The following is a 16714-nucleotide window of genomic DNA, read 5'->3' as shown; positions in this document are numbered from 1 at the left end:
TAAAATAGCATATTTGCATATATCCTATGAATGACTTCCTTTATTCTATAAAATATTACAGATAATTATAATAACATAATGGAACAACATATAAATGATTGAATAGATAATGATAAAAATAAGCCATAATCCAAGTTAAATCCAGATACAATCATTCCAGGACTTATGATGTAATATATATTAACAGCGATATCATAACAATTTATCCAAATACATTTAATCAAATCTTGGTTATAAACCTGTGGAGTTCACTTTATTCTTTCAGTGCCCAAGGTATAACCACTGGGATATAGTTGATGCTTAAAAATTCCCAAATAATGATTGACAATTTTCTCATTATCTACATGTGACTTAGTTGTATCAAAGTAGGCAAGACTCAGTACATGCTCAATTCACTGTGAGTCTCTATAATTATCTTATTACCACAAACTACTAGACTAGCAATAAGCTAACTTTATAGGAGGTTAAATCTTGTAATGGGCTGTTTCTAGATTGGTGAGAACTCCAATTCCATTTTTAAAGCATTTTTAAGCATCCACAGGCTTTAAGAAAAGTGGAGTAGCATAAGAAATTCACTCAATACACGTGATTATAGAGAATACCATGTTTACTTCAAGGAGGAAAAGGTTTACTGAGTTTTTCAAAGTCTCAAATGCTGCTGTAAGTCAGTGTTCTTAACTGCTATAAGGAAAGGTGGGACGGAATGCAGCACCAGGAGATGGCAGGGTTCAGGGAAGGCTGCAGGAGAAATGTTTTTCACTCTGGTAATTCTGGGGACATGTCAAATTCTACACTGAAGGGAGCTACTAACCAAGTCCACATTTATCTGAACTCCAAAAATAAATAATAAAGCTAATAACTATGAACCCCTGCGCCAGACCCCTCTGAACACGAACCAATGAATAAAATCATTAAATCATGGTCTTAGTTCTATCACACACACCTGTGTTGTGTGTGCTGGATCTGCTGGAGAATTTGGGCCTGCACTGGATCTTTTCTAGTGTGCGTGTGCATGTGTGTGCACGTGTGTGTTTCTGTGTAGATACATGCATTCTTTGAGTTTACAATTTTAAGATACATGTCATATATAGTAAGTAGTCTAGTGTGTGTCATACATCATTTACTATGTTGCACATAGTATAAGGTACAACCTAAGTTATGTTTTTATAATTAAGTAAAGCATAATATAAAATTATATTTCATAAACCTATGTCTTTTTACAAAGAAGAAAATGTGCATGTTTATGAAGGTAATAATATTACAGAAGCTTTAGAGGAAGATGAATTTAAAACAGTCAATAATGACAGAGACTTCCTTTTCCCTGATACAATTTGAATCCTTGTACAAAAGTACAAAGGAATGTGTGGAATCAAGACAGATATTCCTCCTACAATCATCTGGCTGTTACAGTTTGTAAGTGCCCTTGTGTTTACATCTAGGCCACCAGTCTACATATTGCTTATGTCAGCATTTTTTCAAAGTCCATTTTTCATGGGAAGAACAGTTGTGTCTTGGCGATTGATTTTACATTCATTGGCTGTTAGCAGGAGTTTTGTCACAGGCCCTCACAGCAACGGAACACTTTGCCTTATGTTGGAGCAGACGAAAAGCTGAGATGGACACAACACGAATGAGCCACCAGTTTAAACATTTTGAAATCAAGCATGTTGATTAAAAATTCACAGACTTGACTTTGAGTTTTCTGGTGAGGCCATCGTCATTCCGAAACAATCGTTATCAACTTTGTCATCTTTATGATCTGCTCTTGTCTCCTTTATAAAAATCTGGGAATTAAATGTAATGTATTTCCATTTCTGCTCTGGAAGTCTGTAAATCTAGAAACAGGGCAGAGAATATGAGAGTTTAGATCCTTGCAGTAACATTAACTTGTCCAGCACTGATTATATATAATTCCTGGATTGCTGATTGGTGCTCTAAAAGTGCACTTTATTATAAAGGCACAGAAATCTAGGGAAATTAATGCTGTTATGAAAAGCCCAACTCTTCATGTTTCTGAGTTACGAAGGTAAACACCTGCAATTTTAACGTTGTATTAGCATAGAATTTTGCAATTTAATAAAATAAACTGGTTGAGAAGAGGAACTGCATTCATCCAATAAGAATGATGCCTGTAATCTTGAAAGCAGCACTTAGAGTAACTGAATTAAAAAGGCAACAGATGAAAGCTTTAATGATGGAACCAGTTTTACACTGGTAACACTGATAAAATTCTCTCATAAAAATGATGTCATCCTGCATACCTGCAAGTTCTGAAGAACCTTATTTAGGTCCTGTAAAGTTACTAAAATCTTTATCCCTTACGCAGACAAATGTATTTAATATATAGTGAGTATACATATAAAATATTTATATACCTATTCATTGCGCTAATAAAGGAGCTAAAAAGGAAGTGCATAAAATAAGCAGTAAATATAATGACCTTTGCGTGTACCTTTTGATAGCCATCATGGAGGACAGTGAAACAGAAAGCAAAACAACACTGTGACTGATAAATAATAAAATTTAAGTCTAAGGGGGCCATAGATCGTCTATGTATTATTCAGTGATGCTTGAAAGGTATTTACAGCTATACCTGGTTTAAAATGGCTGCTCGAAGAGAAACCAGGGGAATGATTTAACCTACATAATCCTTTTAATAAAACTTCCTTAGAGCTTCTTTCGTGGTTGGGATGTTCCTTGAGAAAAGACGAGCCTCCGGGAGCATCTGCAGAAGGGGCATAGCTGCAACTAACTCTAAGTTAATAAAATAATCCGAATCAAACATGCCCTGTATAAGAAAAACATGAGGTGAAGTATTAAGAGGCTCTGGTAGTGACTCGTCAAGACATTAATTCCTATAAGCCTTACTGGGCTTAAACAATAGAAATGGGTGCACTAATTCCAGAAAGGCACAGTTAAGCACTCTCTTTCTCTAGCAGAGTTTTGTGTGTACGTACATGTGCCCAACGTGTATAGTATCAGTTCTGGGGAAGAAGAGAGAAGGAACCTTAGGACTTCCTGCCCCAACCTGCTGATTCTGAAAAAGTCAAGGTCCAGGGAATGACTCTAATCATCAACAAGGTGGAGAGTAGTTAAGAAAGGTACCTCCCATCAACCTCTGGGCTCCAAATACATGTGAATGCATGTGCATGTGTATAGACATCCATGAATGTACACACATGAACACAAGCACCCACTGACGCACACTTTATATTTCTAAACTATGAAGGATGGAAAATGATTAATCATATCCTTCATCGTGCTGGAAGTAGTCTATCTTAATGTTCAAAAGCATACAGGTGAGGGGTGATGGCTTTCTTTATGATTTTAGAGTCCTTTGTCAGCAAGAATCAAAGATTTACAATTCATTTATTCACAATGAATCGGAAAGGTATGTATCAATCATGTCCCACCGCAGGTTGCTAACACACTCCCATCAGAGCAACTGCTTCTTAGCTCATTTCTGTGAACAGCAGTAGCCAGTGCTCCTCACTCAGGTATAAATTAGCCTTGGTCTAGTGTATAATAATCCCATCAAGGCTCGTGAGCCCACTTTGCATGGCTCTAATTTGACAGCCTCGTCAGTCTTTTAATGTCATTTGAAAACTAACAACCAGAAATGTTTTTAATGGTATGATTGGAAATCTCCCCTTGAACTTCTCAATGGCAGACCTCTTAGGAGACTTAGCCCTGGTACAAGCTCTGCCTCTACAAGCTCAGGACAACTAGATTACAGATTAATCTATTATTAATCTATTATTACTCTATAATCATTACTTTGTTAAGGGTGGTTAGTGGAGCATGTAAAAAATACTTTTAGCCCATTTGAAGTAAAATAAAAGTATTATTCTCTGTTTAATAATTCCTTTATTTTTATGGTAAACTAAATGTTTAAATTACCCTGTCCCTGAAGAAAACAAAATTCAAATATTGAATTTCAACCTGTCAATGGTGGTATTAAGTGATAAAGTCTCTGGGAAGAAGTTATGTCAGGAAACTGAGGCCTCTGTAAATGAAATTATTGTCCCATCATTGGGACTCTAGTAAGCTCTCATTGTTTTGTTTTGTTTTGTCCACCATGTGAAGGAAGAATGCCAGGGGCAACACAGAAGAGAACCCTCACCAGAACTCAGCCATGACGGTAAAGGGGTTTCAGCTATTTCGCGTCCAGATTTGAGACAAACACATGCCTGTTGTTTATGAGCAATACACCTTGTATTTGCATATTTCAACATTATCATGGACACGAACCATTTATATCTAGCAGAAATACATTTTATATCAGATATGAGAGCCTTCTTCTCTAGGTTACACAGATGCTATCTAGGGAACACAGACTGTAGGCAGAGTGTTGACACACAGAATAATGGCTGTTTGGGATCACAGCTTCACATATACAACCTGAATCATGTTTGGAATTGTGCAGGACCTAGGGTTGAACATACTGATTACAGGTATAGAGATGATCTGGTAGAAAGAAAAGAGTAAAGCCATTGGTCAGAGACACAGACTATGCACATCATGAAAACAACCTAACATTTTCTAACTTAAAGGCTACTGAAAGCAACTTATTCAGAACAGCATGAAGATTGGGTTTAGCTATTAGGATAAAACATAAAGAATATTTAGGAAAAAAGATAAATTTTCACACTTTAAATATGCCACGAGGCTCCATAATATGTGATAGGATTCTCAAGATGCGCATTCATAACTGGTGATTTAAAAAAGAAATGCAAATAGCAATGTATTCCCATTTTCTCCAAGGACAAAGACTTCTGTTTCTGATACTGTGAATCTTGACTTCTGAGTTTTCCTTGAACGGAGTAACATTCAATCTATGGATAAAAGAGCAGTTCATATAACAGAATAAAGTACTTGCAATGGATAAGGAGTTAAGGACCAGTATAAACAAAGAACTTCCAGGACTTAACAGAAGAGACCATCCCAAATAACCCTATGGCATTTCACCTTTAAATAGATAGTTCTTAAAATGAAAGAGAAGTGGCCATCAATCCTACAAAAACATGGTCAATACTACCCATCCATAAGAAAATACAATCAGAATCACAGAGGACTATGGTGGTGTTGCATTCATCCCTACATATAATATCAGATAATGAGATTGCAAGAGTTGGGGGAAATGGAAGAATACAGGTGATGCAGTGGTGAGGCTCATGTGGCAAAGTGGCAACATGACAGCCCCTTAAAGAAAAAAATACTGGAATTGCCCTAATGAAGCAATATTTCTTCACCAAGGTTTGTATCAGAATGATGGAGAGTTTAAGACATGTTCTGCCTCAGGGTATACAAGTGCAATTTTTATGATGGCCAAGTGTATGAGAAATGGGTGTGTGGGTATGCGTGTGTGTGTGTGTGTGTGTGTGTGTGTGTGCGTGTGTGTGTGTGTGTGTGTGTGTGTAGGGGGGAACTGTGTGTGTGTGTCTGCATGTGTATGTTTGAGTGTATATTTCATGCTTAAAATAGAAGGAACTTATGCTGTAGTATGGAACCCCCTAGAATTGACTGTGTAAATTGAAATAAAACAGTCCACTTATCTGAAACATCCACATAATACCAGATACATTGAAACTAGTAGAACAGAAACCAGGGAAGAGCCTGAAACACATAGGCACAGGGGAAAATTTCCTGAACAGAACACCAATGGCTTATGCTCTAAGATCCACAATGGACAAATGGGGCCTCATAAAATTGAAAAGCTTCTGTCAATAGGACCAAATGGCAACCAACAGATTGGGAAAAGATCTTTACCAATCCTACCTCTGATAGAGGGCTAATATCCAATATATATAAAGAACTCAAGAAGTTAGACTCCAGAGAGCCAAACAAACCTATTAAAAATAGGGTACACAGCTAAACAAAGAATTCTCAAAAGAGGAATATCAAATGGCCTAGAAGCACCTAAAGAAATGTTCAACATCCTTAGTCATCAGGGAAATGCAAATCTAAACAACCCTGAGATTCCATTTCATACCAGTCAGAATGGCTAAGATCAAAAACTCAGATGACAGCAGATGCTGGCAAGGATGCAGAGAAAAAGAACACTCCTCCATTATTGGTGGGATGGAAAGCTGGTAAAACCACTCTGGAAATCAGTCTGAAGGTTCCTCAAACAATTGGACATTGAACTGCCTGAGGACCCAGCTATACCTCTCCTGGGCATATACCCAAAAATGCTCCAAAATATAACAAGGACACATGCTCCACTATGCTCATATCAGCCTTATTTATAATAGCCACAAGCTGGAAAGAACCCAGATGCCCTTCAACAGAGGAATGGATATAAAAAAGGTGGTACACCTACACAATGGAGTACTACTCAGCTATGAAAAACAATGACTTTATGAAATTCATAGGCAAATGGATAGAACTAGAAAATATCATCCTGAGTGAGGTAACCCAGTCACAAAAGAACACACATGGAATGCACTCACTGACACTAATCACTAATAAGTGGATATTCGCCCCAAAGCTCGGAATACCAAGCTACAATTCCTAGAACACATGAAGCCCAAGAAGAAGGAAGACTAAAGTGTGGATGCTTCAGTTCTTCCTAGAAGGGGTAACAAAATACTCACAGGAGGAAATACAGAGATATAGTGTGGAGCAGAGACTGAAGGAAAGGCCATCCAGAGACTGCCCTACCTGGGGATCCATCCAACATGCAGACACATATCCAGACACTATTGCTGATGCTAAGAAGTGCTTGTTGACAGGAGCCTGATATAGCTGTCGCCTGACCAATACAGATGCAGATGCTCAAAGTCAACCATTGGACTGATCAGAGGAACCTTAATGGGGGAATTAGGGGAAGGACTGATGAGCTGAAGCGGCCTTATCTGCCATCAATGGGAAATAGGCACATGATCATGTGAAGGCTTGATGCCCCAGTGTAGGTGAATGCCAGGGCATGGAGGCAGAGTGGGTGGGGGATTTCTGGGAGGAAAAACTAGGAAAGGGTATAGCATTTGAAATGTAAATAAATAGAATATCCAATTCACAAAAGAAGGGGAAAAAGCAAAGAAAATGAAACAATAATTTATTGGAAACGGGGTCATGGCAGATACTGTGAGTTCTGCAGTTGATACAGAGTTTCAGAAGCACAAGAGTAAATAAGTTTGGAGTTTGCCTGAATAAAATATATATTTCATAATAAAATATAAACTCAAAGTGTTTAAAGTGGACAATTTTATACTACATATATTTTAACACCATTAAAATGAAACAGAATACTGCTATTCTGGGAGTATTCCCCACTCACTGCTTATATGTTAAGCTTGCATCCCACCAGGTGAGCACAGCATGACTTTATGTTTGAACACAGTTTAGCTCCTTTTCAACCATTCATTCCTCACATTTTAACTATTGGCATCCAAACTTACATTCTAGGCCCCTGTTTTGAGGCACTCCGAAGGACTTCTCAAATGTCTGCACGAAACTGTACATAATGATTTACTTTCTTTCAAATTTGACCGAAAGTTCTTCTCATTTGGCTTTTAGTCTGCGCCAGATGTATACTTATATGGCCCTTTGTCTGTTCTCCGTGTTGCACTGGCTGTACTATTACCTAAGTTGAGAGTCCCAGTAAGCTTCTTAAGGGTACAAAGCATCTTCCCTACCCAAGTGTCATTCAACAGGCACAGTCAAGACTCAGAAGCAGAGTTCTTTTATGGGATGAAGTTGAAATAAAATCTTGTAACATTATTTTACTAAACAGCCGCCAAAAAAAGAAGTATGAAGAAGAGAAAAACTAGAGACCTGAGCCAGCTAGGTGGCTCAGCTTGTAAGGCTTCCTCCCGCCGGCGTGAAGAGCCAACTTCTTTCTCTGGATTTCACATGGTAGAAGGAGAAAACTGACTCCCTAAAGTTGGCTTCTGACCTCCACATGGGTTCTGTCATATGCATGCACACCTATCAGATTACCTATCACACATTGACACACACACACACACACAATCACACACATAGACACACACACAATCACACACATACACACAATCACACAGACACACACAGACACAATCACACACATAGACACACACACAGACACAATCACACACATAGACACAATCACACACATACACACATGTACACACAATCACACATACACACACACACAGACACAATCACACACATAGACACACACACACACACAAGCGCGTGCTCGGAAGCACCCACAAATACACACACACATGCACAAAGCCACTAAAATAAAACAATGCAATTAAAAATATGTAAAGATCATTGCATTCCTTCGTAGTACTAAATAAAGGAAGATAGCCATTGTTCATGGTAACCTAATGTTACCAAATGCTGAGTTTACTCCCTGTAATGTATTTACTCCCTGTTTGTGATCCACAGGGGTTCTGATGTGGTTCCACCTCAAAGCCTCACCCTGTTGTCCTTGAGGCTACACTACTGTAACATCATTTTGTCACATACGACCTCAAGTCTATTTTGGAAGGAAGTGAGATTAAATATGTGAGTATGCAATATGAGGCTAAATATGAAGGTGCTGCTTCGAGGCTGTTCTCTTTAGTTTCCTTTATTTGTTCCAGGAATAAGTTTCCCTGCATTGCAGAAGACACTTCGCAGCTGGGCTCTCAACGCTGCACTTTAAGCTCTTCTCTTCTTTAGTGGTCTAATTCTGTTCTGAGAAGATGGTATAGTTTATAGGTTTGTTTTTATTTTTTATTTTTTGCTCATGATTCTTTTCTAATGTATATGCAATTCTGTGTCACATTAGATACAGTCTTTTGTAAAAACTGTATTTAAATATGTTCTCTTATAGAGTAATTAGACAATGTATTCAACATAATTTTCAGTATAAGGTAAACATTTTAGATGAAATAGTTACGACAACTGAAGATACTTATTGACACACTTCAACATCAGAAATTATGAAGCACATGTAAAGATTTATATTTAAAGTGAACTGCGGTTTCTTTGTTAATCATTTGATTTGAACACTTGATTCCCAGTTGTGGTGGTTTGATTGAAAACGGTTCCTACAGATTCATAGGGAGTGGTGATTTGGGGAGGTATAGCCTTGCTGTCATAGATGAGGCCATGTCAGAGGAAGTGTGCCACTTGGGGTAGGCTTTCGGGTTTCAGAAGCCAGGCCTAGTGGCACACTCTCTACCTGCCACCTGCCAACAGCAATGTAGAACCCTCAACTTAGTTTCCAGCACAAAGTCTGCTTGTGTGCCTCCTTGCTTTCTGAAATGATTATAATGAACTAAACTTCAGAACTGTAAGCCAACCCCAGTTAAATGTTTTCTTTTGTAAGAATTGCTATGGTCATGGTGTCCCTTCACAGCAATAAAACCCTAAGGCACCACTTGATGGTGCTGTTTGCAGGCTATGAAGAAGTGCAGCCTCACTGGATGAAGTATGTCACTGGAGGAAGTACCCCACTGGAGAAAGTACCTCATTAGAGGTGGTGTTTGGTGATTTAAAGTCTTGCATCACTTTCAGTTAGCTCTGTGCGTTCAGCTTGCAGTTAAAGATGCAATCTCTCAGTTTACTAGTCCTGCTGCCATGTCTGACACTTGCCATTTCTCCGAACCACTGTGATGGCCTCTCCTCCCTCTGTTGTAAGTCAAAATAAACTCTCTCTGAGAGATGTTGGAGCATCTTTGGGTATATGCTCAGGAATGGTATAGCATGGTCTTGGGGGAGAACTATTTCTAGTTTTCTGAGAAAACGCCAAATTGATTTACAAAGTGGTTATAGAAGTTTACAATCCCACCAGCAATGGAGGAGTATTCCCCGTGCTCCACATCCTTGACAGTATGTGCTGCTGAATTTTTGATCTTAGCCATTTCTGATGGGTGTAAAATAGAACATCAGAGCTGTTTTGATTTGCACTTCCCTGATGACTAAGGACTTTGAACATTTCCTTAAGTGCTTCTCAGCTATTCCAGATTCTCTGTCAAGAATTCTCTCTTTTGCTCTATAGCCCAGTGTTAATTAGATTATTTGGGTTTGGTGACTAACTTCTTGAATTCTTCATAAATTTTTGATATTAGTGCTGTGGCAAATATTGGGCAGATACCCCCCGAAAATGCCCAACATTTCACAAAGATACTTGCTCAACAATGATCATTCTAGCTTTATTTGTAATAGCCAGAAACTGGAAACAATCTAGATGCCCCTCAACTGAAGAACAGATAATAAAAATGTGGTACCTCTCCACAAAGGAATGCTATTTGCTGATTGGAAAACCAAGAAATCATGAATTTTGCAGGCAAATGGATGGAACTTGAGAATACCATCTTGAGTGTGGTAACCTAGTCCGAATAAGACATGCATGCTCCACAAAGAGCATGCTGTCCTCTGAGAGGCTCCACACAGCAGCTGACTCAGACAGAAACAAACACCCACAGTCAGACAGTGCATAGAACATAGGAACTCTTACGGAAGAATAAGAGGAAAGATTGCAGGACCCCACAGGGGATAGGAACTCCACAGGACGAACAACAGAGTCAGCTCACCTGGACCTTGGGACTCTGAGTCTGAATCACTAACCAAAGAACATACATGGGCTGAACCTAGCCCTCTCCACTCACATGCATTACTTTCCTGTGGGTCAACAACTGGAATGCGGGCCATCCCAAAAGCTGTTGCCTGTAGGTGGGATGAGTTCTGCTGGCTGGGCTGCCTTGTCTGGCCTCAGTGGAAGAAGAAGTACCAAGCCTCACAGACTTGAAATGCCAGTGTTGGGGTGGAGATATCCAGAGAGGCCCCAATCCACGCAGAGGAGAAGGGGAGGGACTGTGGGGAAGGATTGTAGGAGGAGATAATTGGGAGGAGGGCAATGAACAGGATGTAATAAGTCAATAAGTAACAAAAAGAATAATTAAATAAATTCTCTACTTTACATAATAATGCGATGTGATGTTTTATCATGGCAATAAACATGTAACAGATACTACAGTCTCAGACAATCTTATGTCAAAAATTATTTGCAATTTCAAGGACTTTATGAATTTACTACTGATGTTAAGAGATACTTCATGTACAAAACTCTTGCAAAACAATAGGTACAATTATTTGTATGCCTACATATGCTTATATATTTCCTTTTATAGAGGCCAACCTTTATATTATACAAGTAATACAGTAAATGTAATAAAAAATCAAAAATTAAAACTGTATAGCCCAGTGACTTATAAACTGTTTGATTTTATAGTTCTATTCACCTGCCCCTATGGTTATGTACTGGGACATGTATTCCACGTTTGATGGGAATTTCTACAACCTTTCGAAGAGCGGTTCTCACTCTTTCCCATTCTGAGACAGTTTAATACAATTCTTCATGTCGTGGTGACCCCAAGCGTAAAATTATTTCACTGCTATTCCATAGCTGTAATTTTGCTACTGTCATGAATCACACTATAAATATGTGATATTGCAGGGCATCTGATCTGTAACTCCAGAGGGTTATGATCCATAGGTTAAGAATCACTACTTTAGAAGGTAAAACTTTCCTGGAGTAACTGCATTACTAATGGACAGGGTTTGGGGTGGTAAGTAGGTAAGTAAATGAACAGATGGATAGATGACGAAAGATAAATGATAGACTAATAGATGGATGATAAATAGATTCATAGATACATAGAAAGTCAGATAGATACATAGATATATAGACGATAGAAATCACAGCAACATTTCCTGTTAATGTATCCTGGAGTGCCTATCCAGGCTTCTGCTCCTGCTGTAATGGATTTCCCACAATTAAGTGACATCGCCTCTTGAACTGTAATACAAAATAAACATTTTCTCCCTCAAGCTGTTTCTTCCCAGGTATTTGGTAACAATAAGAAAAGAACTGAGACATAATAAACATTTATGATGAATATGATTAAGTGTATTAATGTCATTTTAAATATAGCATAACTTAAACATAATTTCCAAGCATTCAGCCAAATTATCAATCTAGTATTCAGTTCTTTTTCTACATACATTGGTGTGCTATGCTTCACCACTTAAAAGCTGGAATCCTTTGCAAACTAATTCTGTTGTTGGAATATCCTCGTTCCTATTCCTGTTGATATGTGCTCTCAGTTAAAAGAAGTGTGTGGCATGCTTTCGTAACAAATAAAACCTTATGCGCCTTTCGAGGTTAAGTTGATAATGCATCGGGTTTAAAGCGCTGTTGACTATCTTAAAGCCCACTGTTTAGAATGTTCTATCTATTCTCTGTATCCTGACGGTGCCACTGCATCTCTATTACTTCTAAGTGGACTTCTAGTTATACATCCATTCTGGAATAGACTGGCTAGCTAGTCTGTAAGATGGCATTTTTCTATTTTGGTATCTCCCAGCTTCCTTTGCATCTGGGTGGGTTATCTGGATAACTCCTGCTTACAGCATGTGGGCATACACTGTGTTGAATCTTTTGAAACTTGACTGAAAAGTTTTGTAATCACATGTGCACTTTCTTCGTACTTTTCTGCTGGCCACATGACAAGGATCACACAAGGCACCAAGATCCTAGTGTAAGAACAGGGTACCTAGGTGTCCCCATGGCCATATAGACTGCTGCTAAACCTTTGGCCAGATACATTACATTCATACTGTTTTTTCATTTTTGTATTCCTTTCACTGGTCACATAAGAAGGAGAAAACACATTATTTTCAATTTATCTCTATTATAAATGACTTTGTACCATTCATTCAATCTTGGTATAGTTTAACATAAAATATAATTTGTGACTGACATTACCAGTCAATCATACACATTATGTCACTTATGGAATATATAAGCACCAACATCTTATTTGAATAGGCAACCCAAGGATACTGCTAATTATATTTTCACTCTTTAAAATGTTCAGCAGAAGTTAAAATACACTTTTGTACATATCATATAAGAGAGTGATAATGTCAAGGTTTTCTTTGTATGGCTGTTTCCTGTGTTGTAATAAATAATATACAGCCAAAAGTAAAGAAGAAAATATCTACAGGTTTAGGAACAGAATCTCTAGTCATGGAAATAACACACAAATGGTATAGAAATGCATTCATGATTCATGAATCAATGATAATAAAAGGAAAGCTTTCCACTAGATGTCTGCCTTTGTTACAGTGCCCTATAAATAAATACATTTAGTACCTGAATCTCTACTTTGAGAGAAGAAACTCACACCAGTTGAATGAACATTCTGTGTCAAGTGCTTTACCTCGTCTTACTTAGCCATCACGCCACTTTATGAATTATTTTCTACCAACAGCAGGGGGGAAATATTCTAATGGAGAACTTAATTCATAAACTCTACTGTAGTAAAGGGATCCCACTTTCCTCCTCATTGGTCTGTATTACGTTGAGCGCATAATTCTCCCTGAAGCTGTGCACACCCTACATGTTTACCCCACCTGTGTATGAAGCACTTCCCCAATGTACGTGGCCACGCATGGACAAAACGGTGATCTTTATTTAATGAGCTCCTACATTATGAAAGACATAATAAAGTTTACGATTCTCATAAACAAGGCTCTGTTACTTTAGAGGCCACAGTGACAGATGGCCGCTTCCTTTGTTGGGATCATTTCTGAGACAGTCTCCTTCCTTCCTCTCTGCAAACCCTAATTTTCAAATTCCTATTATTTAATCATTTACCTCATTACGTTCGTTTCCGCAGCCACTTTGTGACCTTGCAATTAAGTCTCCTTAATTCTCAACTATCTCAGCCCCTATCTAAGCTGCCACTCTCTCTACGTAACATGTGACCTAATTAATGAAAATTTCACTGTATAAAAATGTGATCCTTCATCAATCTGACTCTTTCTCGACATTTAGTTTTGTCTCTAAACATCACCCACTTTACCTGAGCTAATCAGCTTTAAGGTTATTTCTTTCCGGACTTAAAAACTATCAATAAGGCTCAAATACCTGTATCCTGTGCTTTACGTACCCAGCTCTCTAGCCATCACCACCCTTCTTCAAAGCTCATTTGCTCTAGGATGTCAACTTTATTGAGGGTTTATTCCTACCAGTCCTTGAATCTACTGATCCTGCATGTTCTTCAATGCCTCGTTTCACTAGGCAAAATTATAACCCTGCCTAAATCTAACCGTCAACCTTCTCGATACCTATTGAAAACTTACCAAGGGGAACACATGACTGAGTAACTTCCCTTCAAATCCAATTAGGCAGCCATTAGAGGGCTCCTCAACTTCACCAAGTTGCTCTATCTCACTAAGGCATGTGTTCTGCGACATGCAAGTGGACAAGTCATACTTTCTCCATTCTACTGAACCTTGAAGCACACATCCAAATATTTTGAGGCCAACAGCTCTGCTTTTTTTCTACTGATAACATTGAAGGAAACAGAGAGAATCTCAGAAACTCGCAGGCATATGTATCAACCCATAGAGGTTCTCATATACTGTGCTCACTTACATGTTTTCTGAGATAAATAGCATTTACTTCTCTTACAATCCCCCTGTTCATGACCACAATTTTTCAGCATCCATTCAAGAACCTTCCATTGGGGGGAAAAACCATTTTTTAACTTCATCACTCTTCATTTTGTGGTCATAGGAATCATCAAAGCACACAAGATGTTATTTGTATCCATATTAAAAACAATCCTTCTTTAAACACCAATTTACTGGCTAGTAGTGCCTCTAATCATCTTTCTTTTGTAACTATTAATTTTCTAATTAGAGACATTTTGCTATACTGAGTAACAGAAATTTCATTCCTCATACCTTTCTTTATCCTCTAAAATTCGGTTTTTCTCCTGGTCATTATTCCAAAACTATACTTGTCAGGTTCGCCAATGACCTCTAAAATGCTAAATCCAGAAGTCACTTTTTAACTCCTATCATAAATAACTTACCAAAAAGAAAGTGTCTCTCTTGATGTAGTTTCTCCTATGGGCTTTGCTGCACTGGTATCTTTGCTTTCTTTGGTCTGTAAGACTGTGTCTCCTCTTTTAGATGATTTAATACTGCAGTTTCCTAGACTGTTCCAGACTTTGCCTCCTTATCATTGCTCTACATAACCACTCCTTTGTGACATGCCTTTTAATAACTACAACATGCCCCTGACACCCCAATTTATATTTTCTACCATTGTCCTCTACACTCAGCTTTTCTTACATGGGATCAAACTCATTTCTTCACATTTTTATAGCAAGCTTGTTGCTTAATAAACTATCTACTAAGGTGAAATACAGATGACAAATTTCAAAACACATATCTCACTATTCAACAATGAGCCTGATAAAATCAGTGGAGAAAGTGGTAATTATAAAAGAAATGAAGCAGATCGTTAGATAAGTGAGTACAAAGCACACCACATTGTATTCTTGAAAACCCATTAGAAAGTTGAAGAAAATAAAGCAGGTATGAACAAAGTTTAGGTAAGATAAGCCATTCAAAGTACACAGGGGGTACTCATGGCTCCAGCTGGATATGTAGCACAGAATTGCCTTATCTGGCATCCCTGGGAGGGGAGCCCTTTGGTCCTGTGGAGGCTCAATGACCCATGATAGGGGAATGCTAGGCCCCTGGTGCAGGAATGGGTGGGCAGTTGGGGCAGCATCCTCTGGAGGCAGGTGAAGGGAGGAGGGGATGGGGGCTTGTGGAGGGGAAACAGGGAAGACGGATAACATTTGAAAGGTCAAAAAATAAAATAACCAATAAAAATAGTTTCTGTCTCAACATAATTCAAAGACTGACTGCATACTTTAGAAAGCTTTGCTTTTCTCACTCCCTGTCATCAGAAAAACATGAGGATAAGCTAAATCCCCACACTCCACCTCGGCATGTGGAGAATTTTTTATTCTTTAATTGTTTTGGACTACTGCTCTGTGGATTACTCTGTGAAAGCCATGAATAACAAATTAATAAGACCACAGTAGACAATACAATGCTAATGATGAGGATACATAAAGAGAGCAGGGCAATAATGAATAACTGACTGTAAGTGCTGAAGTGATATCATTAGACCCTTCAGACTTCTAAAGCTCTATCCTATCGAGTAAAGATGTTATATTTAATAGATGAAAGGGCAATTTTCATTACTATGAAACTCTGAAATGTAAAACAGCTTGACGCTTTTGATTCAGCATGTCGGCATACCATGTTCAAACAGACTTTCTTCTGTGGGGTTCAATAAAAACTTTTATAACTTTAAAAGAACACAGTGTCTTAGAAACATCTCTCAGAAGGTCCACGTGGTCAACACTCTCAGAAAAAAAACAAAGTTAGTTTACAAAACAATAAACTAACTTCATTAAAATGTTCATAAGGTGAGAGCGTTTGCCTAGGTTTGCTGCAAGCCCATCTTACTCTTGTGTGCTTATTTGGACACTGCAGGCCTACTTCACCTACATGTATTCACTGAGGAACATATATGGCTACTAATCTGTTGGCTCTGCCAGTAATAGTTATGGCAGTTTAATTTTAGGATGGGAAGGTAATTAATTCATTGTAACAACCATTAAACTCCAACTTCAGTGCTACAGAAGTATAATTGAAATCAAAATTAGAAACCTATTCACCATCAGAACCAGGACCATTGATGGCTATGGGTAAAGATTTTACAATATTTTACACTGGTCCTCATGTACAATGTAGCAGTGTTTTATTGTACACATTAATTGATGATATTTACTTGAATAGAAGATTTTAAAAATGACCCCCCAATTTGAATTGCAAATATTACTAACCTGCATGAGAA

At 38.2% G+C, this 16714-nt stretch overlaps 1 protein-coding gene and 1 long non-coding RNA gene across 3 annotated transcripts in view; both read right to left on the bottom strand.

Moving 5' to 3' along the window:
* Kcnd2 (potassium voltage-gated channel subfamily D member 2) overlaps nucleotides 1–16714 on the bottom strand; it is a 507546-nt gene that overhangs the window by 421819 nt on the left and 69013 nt on the right.
* Nucleotides 23–16714, bottom strand: part of LOC147994765 (uncharacterized) — a 48292-nt gene continuing 31600 nt past the window's right edge. For both annotated transcript variants that reach the window (XR_015686401.1, XR_015686400.1), the window contains exon 5: nucleotides 23–1835. This is a non-coding gene — a long non-coding RNA (uncharacterized LOC147994765). The remainder of the gene's footprint in view (nucleotides 1836–16714) is intronic.

The sequence above is a fragment of the Rattus norvegicus genome, chromosome 4, assembly GCF_021556685.1.
Source record: "Rattus norvegicus strain SHRSP/BbbUtx chromosome 4, alternate assembly SHRSP_T2T, whole genome shotgun sequence".
NCBI classification, from domain to species: Eukaryota; Metazoa; Chordata; class Mammalia; order Rodentia; family Muridae; genus Rattus; species Rattus norvegicus.
Note: the sequence above shows the minus strand (reverse complement) of the source record. Positions and strands in the feature narration are given on the sequence as shown.